This window comes from Anguilla rostrata, chromosome 5, assembly GCF_018555375.3.
Source record: "Anguilla rostrata isolate EN2019 chromosome 5, ASM1855537v3, whole genome shotgun sequence".
Classification (NCBI taxonomy): Eukaryota; Metazoa; Chordata; class Actinopteri; order Anguilliformes; family Anguillidae; genus Anguilla; species Anguilla rostrata.
Window position 1 is genome coordinate 36,943,529 of NC_057937.1, and position 13,742 is coordinate 36,957,270.

Here is a 13,742-nt window from a genome sequence, read left to right on the forward strand (position 1 = left end):
GTGGACTGTTTGAACATCTTCTCCCTGTGTCTCTGTGCTGGAGGGCCCCAAAGAAAAGCCACTTCGGTGGCCTGTGGCAGGCGTGTTTGTCACACTGATAAACCAGTTTAAACATATTTTTTCCCAACTATTTATTTGATAGTTTTATGCTTATTATTCCATTTCTAGCCCATTTATATACCATCCTAAAACCATAGTATGAACATAAATTAACATTACTATGTGTTGCAGAGACCAAAGAAATCCCACAAGAATTGATCATGGGTTTGTTCGGTCTGCTACTGCTAGTGTCAATGCTACTGGGACTATGGAGTTACAGGCAGAATCACAAACAAGGTTTGAATGTGCATACAGTATAAATTATCAGACGAAACATAAGTTTATGGATAAATAAACTTATGTTTTAGGTTTTAGGATAAATATATATTTCTGGATTGAATCCATCTTGGAATATGAAGTCTAGATATAAATCCTTGATATAATTTAGGAAAAATTCTGCCATATTGAAAACATAATTATTGTATTTGATCTGAAGAATACATCATGACGTTTTAAAGGATTAATATGGTGGCTGAATGTGACACTTGCCAGTTGTCATTAGGCAACAACAAAACAAATGTGCAATAATTTTTCTAAGCCTAAATTTCCCCCCGTAAAAGTTAACCTGAACTGTCAGATTGACAGACCATGCCCCGTTACCATAGCTACCTCCATGATACACGCTCATTTTGCGAGAATGAATTTTCACAAGCTAGCTAACTTAGTATATCAAGTATCGATAGCTAAGCACATTGACTTATATCCAATAATAATTTGTGCTAGCTAGCTAACCAAGTTAAGATAAAACAAGGTTAATGTGAAGTAGCTATCACAATCGGACAGCACTAACCCATAAAAATGTACTTTGAATGGTACTGGCTCAATCGAACGGTAAATGTGAAAAACATTCGATTGCAGTCAGCGGCACTGAAATTTTCTTTCACACCCTGAATAAACGTCAAAAGTCCCAGTAGAAGATTGAATTAAACCTTTTAAAGTTATATATTTTCTGAAACGTTATCGATATCGGTTCTGTGATTTCTGAATACTTTTTTCCCCTTTACAACAGCATGCAAAAAGTGTAGAGAAAGGTATGGTATTAATATCTATCTTTTTAATCTGTCATAAAGTATTTTTAATGTTCTCTTTGTGAGAGTGATGGATCATTTAAAAGTAATTTAAAAGATGAAGATCCTGTCTAATTTATATACTGTAATTCAGGCAGCTATGTTGCACCATTAAGTGTGAATGATTCTGTATGAATGCGTAAAAAAGGCTTGGATAAAACTCTGCACAACAAATAACATATTTACGGCAGCAATGTGTTTGTTTTGTCTGCACTGTGTATGACAGTGACATTTTGGACAACTTGATTGGATACACTGAAATTGAAGAGTGCAGAGGTATGTTGGTTGTAATACACTTTAGAAACTTGAATGTTTTTGTTTTATGCCCTCATTCTGAGCTGTTTGGTGTCTACAGAGGTGGGTAGAGTAGCCAAAAACTGTACTCAAGTAAAAGTATTGTTACTTTAAAATAATAATGACTCAAGTAGAAGTAAAAGTAGTCATCCAAATAATTACTTGAGTAAGAGGAAGAAAGTATCTTGTGAAAAGACTACTCAAGTACTGAGTTACTTCATATAATCTGATTTAATGTTGAAATAAGCAGAGCAAGATGAACGTAAAAATCCAAATGTCCAAAATCTAAAATTGTAAATGCTTGTCCAATAGAAATAAACAAAATATAAAATAGCCATGTGCAAATTCAAATATGGCCTAAATCATATCCCTTTAAATAAAACAATGCACAGGAGGTTCGTCAGAAGAGGAGGATTTTCGCTTTCTGTTGTACTCTATTAAGTCTATATACCTCATCAGTTCGTTGGGGTGAACCCTCCGTTGACAGAAAAAATATCAATGAGGCTACAGGGGATTTATCCATTAAAATAGACTCATCATCACAACAAAGAGGAGCCTGCTCAAATTCAAACAGAAACTTTATATGTGGAAAACATAATGCTTTGTCGCACTATTATTGTACCTTATGATGCACGTATCCACAATATTCCAAAGTCCCATGATGCCTTGCGCGGAATATGTGCAGAACTTCCGGTTTAGCGTAAACAAACTTTATGTATGCTATGCAATGCTATGCACTGTTCCAGCGCTCACGTCATGACTGTTGCATGCTTCACAAAAACTATTACACTACTAACTAACGCTTACATTGTGAAATATCCACATTAATACCAGTAACGTATTTAAACACACTCAATTTCAAAAATAACGTATATAACCGAAGTATTTTGAACAATAATAGCCTACTTACATAGCAATGATGAAATCTTATCTGTGTTCAGTAGATGGAGACAAAGACAGTAAATCAAAAATACAGTTCAATCCGCTTCTGTTTTGCTTCAGAAAACGATGTCAGCTAGGTCTATCAGCAAACATGCGGCTTAGCTATGCCCAGAAGTCCTCAATAATAATAGTATTTCCCAAGAAATTACGAATAATAGTTGACCTCGTTTCGTGAGTGAATGCATAAGTGAATGCGATGATGAGAAAAATTTCGGTTACGCTGACCTGAAAAAACGCTATTCCAAAAGCAAAATTAGACATGTTATACATCGTTAGAAAGCTTATACTCTCACCTACTGAATAAATTAATTGTCAATCAAGCCAGATTGTACTAAAAAGGGTGACAACGCCGTATACAAGGCGTGTGGTATTAGGCACAGCTATTTTGGAAGGTACCGATGCGCTTATATTTCACAAACGGATTGTCCAAGACAATAAATGACCACTCAGTCAAATAGTTAGCTATCCACAGCCAAAACTAACCTACAACTTACCGCCACATATTTTCTCAAGTTCGAAGTTGAGTTCTTGTAGGCTGAAATGTCCACATTTCTAGGCAGACAAAGAAGGCAGCGCATAATGTAACTACTGTTTTTGGTAGTCTGTAAGTAAATCACAGTTTGAACGTGAGGCCAGGGGTGTTCTGCCTCCTACGAATCACCCGCCATTGTTTCAGCCATTGTTGTTGCCCACTCATCCTTCTGTGTGCCGTGACTGGCTACGTTTGATTGGTGAAACGGAGTCATTTGGGGCTGTGACAGAGCCAAAGCAAAGACCAGTCAGCCTCTTTGGCTGAAGTCTCTCTGAGAGAATGAAACAAACAGAACGTGCATTGAGTAAAAAATGGGTAAAAAAATAAAAGTAACGAGCGGAATGTAGCCGAATATAACGGAGTAAAAGTAACATTTTTTCTTCGCAAATATACTCGAGTAAAAGTGAAAAGTATGTTGCATTAAAACTACTCTTACAAGTACAATTTATTCAAAAAGTTACTTAAGTAAATGTAACGGAGTAAATATAACGCGTTACTACCCACCTCTGGGTGTCTAATTATTTTTAATACAGGTCAGAGGGGAGAGGCCAATCTAAGGTGAGACTGACACATCCACTTCCTCTTTTGTCAAAACATCCACACGACTGTTTTTATGAAATCATAAGAAAACCCCATCACGACTCATGTCCCTCAAAAGCGTTGCTTGTATTTAATTAATTTTTTTCTTACATCTTATTTCCCCACAGTGGAGAAAATTTGGAATGTCACAATGAACAAGCTGGTTCGGGTAATGATATTTTGCATGGCACATAATGTCACGGTTTCTGTGCCGGGTAGATCATTTTTCCGTTTCTGCACCGGCTCAGTGGTTAGCATTCCGATTAGCCACTCGGCTAATCGTTATTTTGGTGTGTGGGGACGATTCGTTTCGATCTTGCAGATTAGCCACTCGGCTAATCGTTATTTTTGGTTCCTGTAGGATGATTGTTCCTGCTCTAACATTCCTTGCATTCCTGCAGGATTACCTCGGATCTGTTTCACCTGTTGGTTGCTCACATCTTCCGCTGATTACCAGCCACACCTGGGGCTGGGTATTTAAAGCGTCAGTAGGCAGTGGAATGGTGCTTGAGTGTAACGTATTTTGCTCTAGTCAGTTCCCTGTCGCTTCTCTGAGCAAGGTGTAAAGATTTTAGGAACCAAGGAATTTAAAAGGGGGGAGAGGGGAGAGGGGAGAGGGGAGAGGAGGAAAGGAGGAAAGGAGGAAAGGAAAGGAATTAGGACAGTATTTGTCCACATTCTGAGGTTGGTGGTTTTAAGGGGTTATTGTGTCACCTTCGGGGCACAAACCTTTCTGCCTCTTACTAACCAGTTTTCCCCCTGGTTTTAGTTGGCCTCAGAACATCTGTTTGTTTTTGAAAAGACATTTTCTTTTTCTCAGCTTTGGTTCGAAGTCGTTTATTCTTCATTTCTCATTTCCCTGTTCCATTATTTTCTTTATATACTCCTTCTTCCTCAGTTACCCGTTTAGGGGTTTATTATTCATTATTTGGGATACGTCCCTTAGGAGTATAGCACCCCCTTATTTCGTCTCTCACGAGACTCAGTGGTTACTGGAGTGTCCTTTGGTAACTTATAGATACCCTGTGTCAGGGGTGGGTGCGGGAATGGACCCAAACGCAGAGTAAAAGAGAAAGTCCAAAACTGGGGAAAACAAGACTTTAATAAACTAACAGGGAACAAAGGGACTTGCAGGGTGAAACAAACAAACAACGAAAATCTTCAAACAATTTACAAAAAACAAAAATGCAAAAACCCAAAAACAAAGGAAAACAGGGCAGGCAGGGCACAAGCAGGCAAACAGGTAAACGGGCAGAAACAGGAACAAACAAGCAGGTCGCAAACCAGGTACAAACCAGACAAAGCAAGGCAAAGCAAAAGATTCCAGCGCCTGAGTCAGGGAGAGGGAGAAAATAAATAGAAAGACACAGACGAGACACAGGAGGGCACGATGAACAATCAAGCCACAGAGAGGGAGGGGAACACGAGACAAAACACAACTAATAATTGAATAATGAGAACCAATAAAACAATTAACAGAACACAAAACCAAGGTACCGCCATCTGGCGGCCCAACAGAGAAACAACACAGGGGGAAGACACAGAAGACAACAGAACCCTGACACCCTGTTTGGTCGCGTCTGGTCTTCACACTTCCCCTCCCTCACACATAATGTGAAAATGCATTACCAAACTTTAATCTGTTGAAATAATATGGCTCTTTGGCTGTGTCCCAAACCGCAAACTTCCATGCTCCACACTACCGTGCTCCGGAATACGCACTCCAGGCAATGCTTGGGACTATGCACTCCGAACCATGGAAGTGCAGTAGCACGGAGAAACAGTTAAATGAGTGGGATGCACTTCGTGACGACATCTGACCCATAACCTTTAACCTTTGCCGTAACTATCGGTAAAAAATCGGTAATAAACCTAAGGGGAATAACGTGAGAGTGAGAGGGCATATTATCGACCATCTGAAATGCTACCGCATTTATTTCATATTTAATCAAGCGGACTGGACTCCGTTACCTATTTAAATGCAAGTCTTGTAAAAATTACACAACTGTCTAAATGGGAAAAAATCTTACTTAATACATATACATTTTAGTTATATTTATATTCTAATTAATTCCATAATCGCGAACATTAAGTAGTGCAAATGTCGCTTCTTCTTAATGGCTATTTTGCTTCCTGCTACTTGGGTTACAACTGTGAATATGTAACGGATCGCTAGAAATGCTAGTAGGGACCAGCCTTTTTCATATTAACCTGAAATACACAAGACGGGACACTTCTACAATATGATCTCAAGTAAAGACAAGTTCCATTAATCTCTATGCAGTGGCAGATACATGTCCCCGTAGCAACTAAAGCTAGCACTGGGCGAAAATCGCGAAAGTACTGAAAGAATTACCTCCGGAGCATAACAAGGACGTTTTTTTCTACATAACTAGGTACAGGTTGTTACTTATATTTCGCCTATTTTACATAGACTACAGTTGAAAATCTGATATATTTTCTGTCTACCGAACGAACCAGGTCGGTAGATGCTCACACTGAGTAGTAGTAGGCTACTGAAATATTATGATCTAGACTAACCAGTAGGCTAATATCAGCAACTTTTTGCGAGCTAGCCACTTCAATTGAATTCTCCTTTTTGCTGTCAGAAGAGCAGTGGAAGGCAACGATAGCTTGGAAAATATTAATTGCAGTTTGGATAGCTTTCAGTGTACTGTCAACCCCATAATAAAGTTGCCATTTCATTGTAAACAGTCGTGTCTGTTTTTTCATTATTTTCGCGCTGTATACTTTCGCGCTGGGTACTCAGTTAGGCAAAATTTATGGAGCCGGTCATGTTTGTGGTGGCTACTCCATAGGCAAGGGGTGTATTTCAAATTAAATGAAAAGATGGGCAGTGGCGAGAATAAAACGGCAGTTTATAATTCAAGACGGGACCCGACGATTAGCACCGATGTATTCAATATAGCTCGTTACACTCGTTAAAAGTACATATCTTTAAACTAATAAAAACAACTGATACTTTACATATTGCGTTATTCATTAACACTGTACCACTTTATTTATACACCAACTCCTGTTTACCATTTTCCTATGACATGATTTCAGTTTCCAATCCGAGAGAGTAGCTTACACTAGACTGTCATCCGCCATTACCGTTGTTTTTGGCCGTTTTCGCGAAAGGAATTATGGTATTTTTCCCAGTCGGAGCATGCACGGATGCACACTTCAAATTTTGATCAAATGGAGTGCGCATCCGGGTACTTTATCCGTGCTCCGCACTACCGAACTTCGGTTTGGACTCGCACTCCAAGATGGCGGCATGCTCGCTATGTGCACTCGGAGCATGGAAGTATGCGGTTTGGGACACAGCCTTTGTCTTACAGGATGTGTGCAACCAACAGTGAGATGGTCAGTCCCAATTTTCCACTCTGAGTTCATGTTTACCTTGTGAGAATATTTTCCTTCTGAGTCTATGATTTCCCATTCTATTCTCATTCCCTAATCAGGAACTTAATCAGAGAGGATGCAACATACAGTGCGGTTTTCTATTATGGTGGGTTGAATGTGGATATGAAGTATATTTGATTGTTTAAATTTGGTTAAAATGGTGTAAGATTTCTGGTAATGTATTTATGGTTTTCCCCCCACAGAGATACAGGACAAAGATAGCAAAATGTAGGTATGTATTCTACCCCCAACACAAAGATATACAACAGCGACGTCCCACTGAAAATTCAGTCTCTCTTCTCTGTATGTATATTATACCATTGTTGCCTGTCAGGGTAACTTATGAAGAACAATGAACAAGTTAATTTAAGATTTTGTTTTCCACCTGCTTTTTTGTCTATCTTGCCTAGCTTTATTGTAAGCTGTTTTTTTTTTTTTTTTTTTCTCATAGACTCAGAGATACTATTTCTAGTTGCGCGTTATGGTCATGTCCGTTTAAAGTAGGCCCATAACCACAAGTATCTACACACAGCATGCTTGATATCTTGCAGCATTGCTGCAGCAGAGAAGCTTGCAATGTCTGAAGCTCAGTCTTGCATACCAGTCACCCAGACTGCAAGGAATTTTTTTTTTTTTTTTTGCCATTCTTCTCCCATTTTTCTCCCCAGTTTAGTCGTTATACCAATTCCCCGTGTGAATCACGGTCCTGGTCGATGAGCTATCCTCTGGTCTGGGGAGGGTGTAGACTACCACATGCCTCCGATACAGTTGCCAGGTGCTTCTTTTCACCTGACCAACCAGTAGGAGTCGCTAATGCAACGATCAGGACTCATACCCTCACCGGCTCACTGATCAGGACTCATACCCACAATTGGCAGAGCCACCCACAAACACTGCCAATTGTGTTTGTAGGAACGTCTGACCAAGCCAGAAGTACCGTTGCCGGGGATTGAACCCTGGTCTCTGCGGTGGTAGTGCTTATACCTCTACACTACCAAACCAGACGGCCCGACTGCGAGCATTTTTAACCGTGTGCCATCACACTTACCGTATCTATGCAACACATGTCTATTCCTCATTTCTTTATTACTGATTGTAATGGTAGGAGAAACAGCATAAGTGCATTTTAACTTTTTTTTTTTTTTAACAGTTTTTTTTTAATGATATGTTTAGGGTTTGACTGTGACTTTCGTTTACAGACTGAGTTGAGCAACCCTCACCAGTGCGTATGTAAGCCAAAGTGCAGAAGAGAATCAGCAACAGCAAGTGACAATCAAAGGCTTATTACAAAAAGAGAAGCATTGTAAAATTAGCTTTGGCTAATCAACCCATATTACAATATATCAGAATATGTCTCTTGTACAGATAATGAAATATTTTACGTACTTGTCACTATCATGTAATTACCATGCTATCCTTTCAACAGATTGTTTTAAGATGGTGGAGCAAGGGATGTGTTGTTAGAGTGGAGGAGGAGCCATTTTATATTATGCCTGACATGATTATCAGTGTTTTTATTATATCAAAATAATGTGTGTATTTTTGTTTGGCTTCTGGAACTTATTTTCTATGCTAAATATTTATTTAGAATAAGGTGCATCATCTTAGTCATGCATTGTAAGGCATGAAATCCAATGACAATGAGTACAGGAGCACAAAAAAGTACAATTATGTCAATACATTATTTTTAATGAGGGAAATTTGCATTTTCAAAGGTCAAAGGACAGGATGTGGCAGAGTGTAAATTAATGGAATTATCATAATAATCAAATGCAGAGGTGAAATTGTATTTGTTTTTAATCATATAGTAAAAAAGAATTCTCAAAAAAGGTACACCCTCGATCTGTATTTTTATTAACTTTAATTGTTGAAGTACAAATCCAAGCAAAATGTTGATAGTGACATTGACAGGGATTTAAAGAACTTTTTTTGCTTTTTGTTAATTGCAAATGCAACATTGCTTTGCATACCTTGTGAAAATAAATGAATGGAGAGATGAATGTGAAGACTGACCTGATGTATTTTTTATGTGCTGCATTGTCTTAGCATTCACAGACAGTGAGCACTGAGTGATCATTATACAGAAATCATTAAAGCCAAAAGAAAAAAATCAACAGAAGATAAATAAAAGTGGATGTGACATGACATCAGGCAGCCATCACTTGTCTACAATCTTCTCATGTGTGTTCAGGTCACACCCCTCCTCATCTCACTTCACTGACTACCGGTTACAGCTCACATCAAGTTTAAAGCCTTGGTACTAGCCTACAGGGGAATGAATGGGATTGCTCCACCAATCAATTTTCAAACCCTACACCCTATTCAGATCGCTCGACCTCTAGGTGACTTGCTCTCCCGTCCCTGCATGGTCGCTTCCGTCAGCCTTTACTGGCCCCACTGGAGTGGAATGCTCTTCCCAACACGGTCAGGACTGCAGAATCACTGGCCATCTTTTGAAGCTGACTGACGGTCCTCCTTTTCAGGCTATATCTTTGTTCCCCTCCATACCCATCCTGTAGCACTTCCACCGATAGTACTATTTCAGGTTATGGTTTTAGGTTGTATTTTTATGGTTTTGTCTTGGTCGTCCAGGTGCTGTCACGATGCGGAGGCTAGGACCCAGGCGCAGAATAAGGAAAGAGAAACTCAAAAAGGGAAAATTAACAAAGACTTTACTAACAAAGAAGGCAAACACAAACAGGGAACAGAAAAGGCCACAATGGGCAAAAACACAAACTCCAAAAAATCTAAGAAAAACAGAAAACAAGAGGAACTCAAAACACGGGCAGGGCAGAACACAGGCAGGCAGAGTACACGGGTAGGTACATACAGTAAGAAACAAACACAAGTCAGAAACAAACACAAGGAACCAGCACCTGAGTCAAAGGGACAAAGAACTTAAATAGACAGGGGTAACAAGACACAGGTGAACTCAAAGAACAATCAAACCAAAAAAGGAGGGGATAACAAGACACAATCAGAAACAATAATAAAATAATTGAAAGCAATAATACAATTAACAGAGGAACGAGCAGGACACAAGACAGAAGTGCCGCCATCTGGCGGCCCAATAAGGAAAGACAGACGGAAACACAGAACCATGACAGGTGCTTGTTAGTTTTTGATACAGAACTTGTACTTTGGTTCTGACTAACAGTTATGTGAACTAGTACTTTAGTGGGGTGCATCTTTACTTGTGTGTCTGGGACTGTAGTTAGCCAGGCCTGGCATTATTGTTCATATTAGGTGAATTCATCATTATGTTTCTCCTACATTGTAAATTGTTCTAGATTAGAGCACCTACTAAAGGAAATGTAATGCAATTGTTTTTTAAAAAAAAAACAAAACAAGAAAAGACTAAGCCTGCTAAGATTTATGAACATGATCTGGCTATGGGTAACTAACCCACTGCCATGTTTTAAGATACAATCTGCATCAGGCATCTGCAACCCTGGTCCAGGAGAGCCGTAAGCTTTGATATGTTTTCATTGTTATCCGTCGCTGAATTAATCACTTAAAACAGTTGATTTCACCATTAACTCACCTCCCCTGGTTTCTTGGGTCTAAACTGGGTGATGTTTTTAAGGTGAAAACAAAAACCAACAGAGCTTGTGGATCTCCAGGACCTGGGTTTCAGACTCCTGAGCTACACTGATGCAGTGGAATGTGGAAAACCAGTGCTCTGTCCCTTTAACTGAGTCACTTCCTGTAAACTTTTCATTGAAAAGAAGAGGAGTGACACTGTTCAGCAGTCAGATCCTACAGAGCTTTTCAGCTGCAGGGATGTCTTACTTGCTACATTTGCTCTTCATGATCTACTCAGCTTGTAAGTGTCCATTACCTTTCCATATACCCAGAAATGAATTCCTCCTGAATCTGATTTTTTTTATTAGGTTTCTGTTCACATGTGCTGAACATCAGCCATGTTCTTTATTGTTTGTTAGGATTATAAATACTATATCCAGACACTAGTTCATTTAATTACACATTCATTCATTTCATATGAGGAAGAGATGTTTCTCTAATTTCTTTTTTTTCCCAGGTTCTGTGCAAGGGTTTGATGTTTTCCAAACACCAAAGGAGGCTTTCAGTCTGGAAGGAAGAGAAACGGTTCTGTCTTGTTCTCACAATGATCTCAGCGCCAGTGCAATGTACTGGTTTCAGCAGCTAAAAGGGCAGGGCATCAAGTTAATGGTCTATTCAGTTGTGGGTAGCAACCCTGAGTTTGAAAAAGACTTCAAAGAAGAGAGATATACTTTTGAGAGACCAAATATTAAAAATGGAGCTTTAAAGATCAAAGCCGTGGACCCTATTGACACTGCCCTGTACTTCTGCGCGGCAAGCAGCACTGTGGCACAATCACACCACTGCACCTGTCAAAAACTGAGTTTATATACAGGTTCCAGTCCCACACAGTAGAGAGCAGCATTTAAAAAGAATAAGCCATCTTGAAAGGGGTATGGCTATGGAGTGATAGGGTGATGCGCAATTAGTAATTACATTGCCCAGGGTATGGCAAGGCTCAGTCAGTTAGGGGTTTGCATTTCATCACTATCCAGAAACCCTCATTGGCTAATCGGGCACCCGTGGACTGCATGTTGAAGTTGCGTATGAAAGGTTGGATGGTAATTGGGCATTCCATAGTAGAATGGGAACTGAATGCGTACAGCCCCACTTTGGCGCCAAATTATTATTTTTTAAAGAAAAGTGACATTAAAGTCTGTTCTCACAAAAATACTAGCAGAATGACAATTAGGAAATTACTATGAGGCACTGGCTCCTCATTGGACTTATCTGTTGTTTCCTGTGAACAATCATATATGATTGAGGCTCACAAGTAGAAATTTTTACAGAATGTTCAATAAGCCACATAAATCCACATCAAAATCAATTCTATGACTGGCCTGTTTTTCCATATTAACATCAGAATTATGCAAATTCACAACACTGGTAAAGTACACCTACAAGATATATGAATTAATGAATTAATTTGACAATTTAAAAATTCTTACATGTTTTCCACACACTCAATAAGGAATGTTCTAAAGCTATTTTTTAACCATAAGTTTTCCATGAATTTTATTTCACTAAGCATCTTCATATTTTTGTTGCATAACATAATCCAAAAAACGCTAGAATGACCCGGGGACAAGTCTATATACTCTATATATCCAAACTCATGTGTCAAAAACAATGCAGTGTGCTATAAACACCACCTTTTGATTTTTTTAAAAACATTTTTTTAAATTAAAAAAAGTTACATTTCATCATCTGGCCTATAGAGGGAGATATAACAACACTATGTGCAGTGAATATCCTTGTGGTTTCCTGACAAGGCCTCTTAACGACAAATACAGCCATCTGTGCATCTCTGTGAGAAAGCATTCAACTCATCGGCACAGTTACCACACCAGAGAAGATGGAAAAGGCACACCTGTTACTCCTCTCCTTTTGTCTCTGTTCAATTAGTATGTCATAATCTTTTCCCCTTAAAGTATTTTCAACCCTGCTTTCCTCCCGGAAACCTTTGGGAAAGTATTATTTTTGCGGTAGAATCACCGATGCGTGAGACAAACATGCATTGTTGTTTTGTAAAGGCCACATTGAATTTAAATAATAATATTGTCTACTAGCAGGTTTGTGTTTATTTGCCTCACAGTGTTTTGCTTTGCAGGGTTCGGCTGGAGTGCAGATGTGCATCAGATTCCTCTCCAGGTCATCACAAACCCAGGGGGTCAGCTGAATATCTCCTGCTCTCACAACGACAATAATCTTGACTACATGTACTGGTACCGGCAGCAGCTGGGAAAAGGATTTGAACTAATTGCTTATATACTTACAAATAATGAAGCTGAATTTGAGGATGAATTCAAAAAGAAGAAAATGAGATTTGAAATTAAGAAGCCAGGAACCCTCTCTGGCTCTTTCATAATGAAGACTCTGACAGAGGAAGACAGCGCTGTGTACTTCTGTGCAGCTAGTCAACACAGTGACACAACCATGCCTCACTCACATTCAAAAAGCCTGAAGGTACAAGTAGCGTGTAGAACCACCCCCATGAAGATGAAAGAAGATGATGTTGAGGTTGGGGTGGGGTGCAAAGGGCAGGGGGATACATGTTGCTGCTAAGAGTGCTTGGATTGAGTCCTCCCCTCATTTCCTGTGACAACACATTATAGAGGGGAAATGGGCAAGAAAAGCAGTGTAGCGAACAACAGATCGTTGGTTAGAGAAATTCACAGATTCAGTCTGAAAAAAAAATGAGACCTGGAGTAATTATCTTCCTCATGTATCACCAGCTTTTAGGTATTACTTTTTTAAAATTAAAATGAATACATTAGAGAGGGATAATATAATTTTCAGAGTTATTGTTGTAGTCTGTATTTCCGGTCACTTGTCTCCCCAGTGCTGTCTCTGTGTCTGTGTTCCCTGAGCTGCTTCACTCCCCTGTACTTGTGTGATTTCACTATTCGGGTGGTTCCGGGTTTTCGTGGTTTCCCCCCTTCTTTCCATTCTCGCCTTACTTCCTGCTTATTTCTAGTTTCACTAATTTCTACTAATCCCTACTAACTTATAGATTGTAAAGTACTAACCTCACTAATATACTAACATGTGACTATTACTAATGAACTAACACACACTAGTTTTGGGTTTTTGATAGTTTAGATCACTATACTAATACATTAACCAGTCTCCCCTTTTCCATGCTGCGCTGTAGCTCCGCCCCTTTTCTTTCTAGCCTGCTCTAACGCTGAGTTCTGCAATTGCCTGCACCTGTCTCTTGCTCTAACTGCACCTCTCTCTCTCTGCACGTGTTT

The 13,742-nt window shown here is 39.3% G+C and overlaps 1 long non-coding RNA gene across 2 annotated transcripts; it reads left to right on the forward strand.

Moving 5' to 3' along the window:
- Positions 1 to 1,105: 1,105 nt before the first annotated feature.
- Positions 1,106 to 9,055, forward strand: LOC135255188 (uncharacterized). 2 transcript variants are annotated; one of them, XR_010330109.1, is made up of 6 exons: positions 1,106 to 1,130; positions 3,642 to 3,682; positions 6,861 to 6,885; positions 6,984 to 7,030; positions 7,128 to 7,156; positions 8,124 to 9,055. It is a non-coding gene; the product is annotated as an uncharacterized LOC135255188 (long non-coding RNA). The 2 variants fall into 2 exon arrangements; XR_010330107.1 differs by lacking the exons at positions 1,106 to 1,130; positions 3,642 to 3,682 and adding an exon at positions 4,161 to 4,197.
- Positions 9,056 to 13,742: the final 4,687 nt, after the last annotated feature.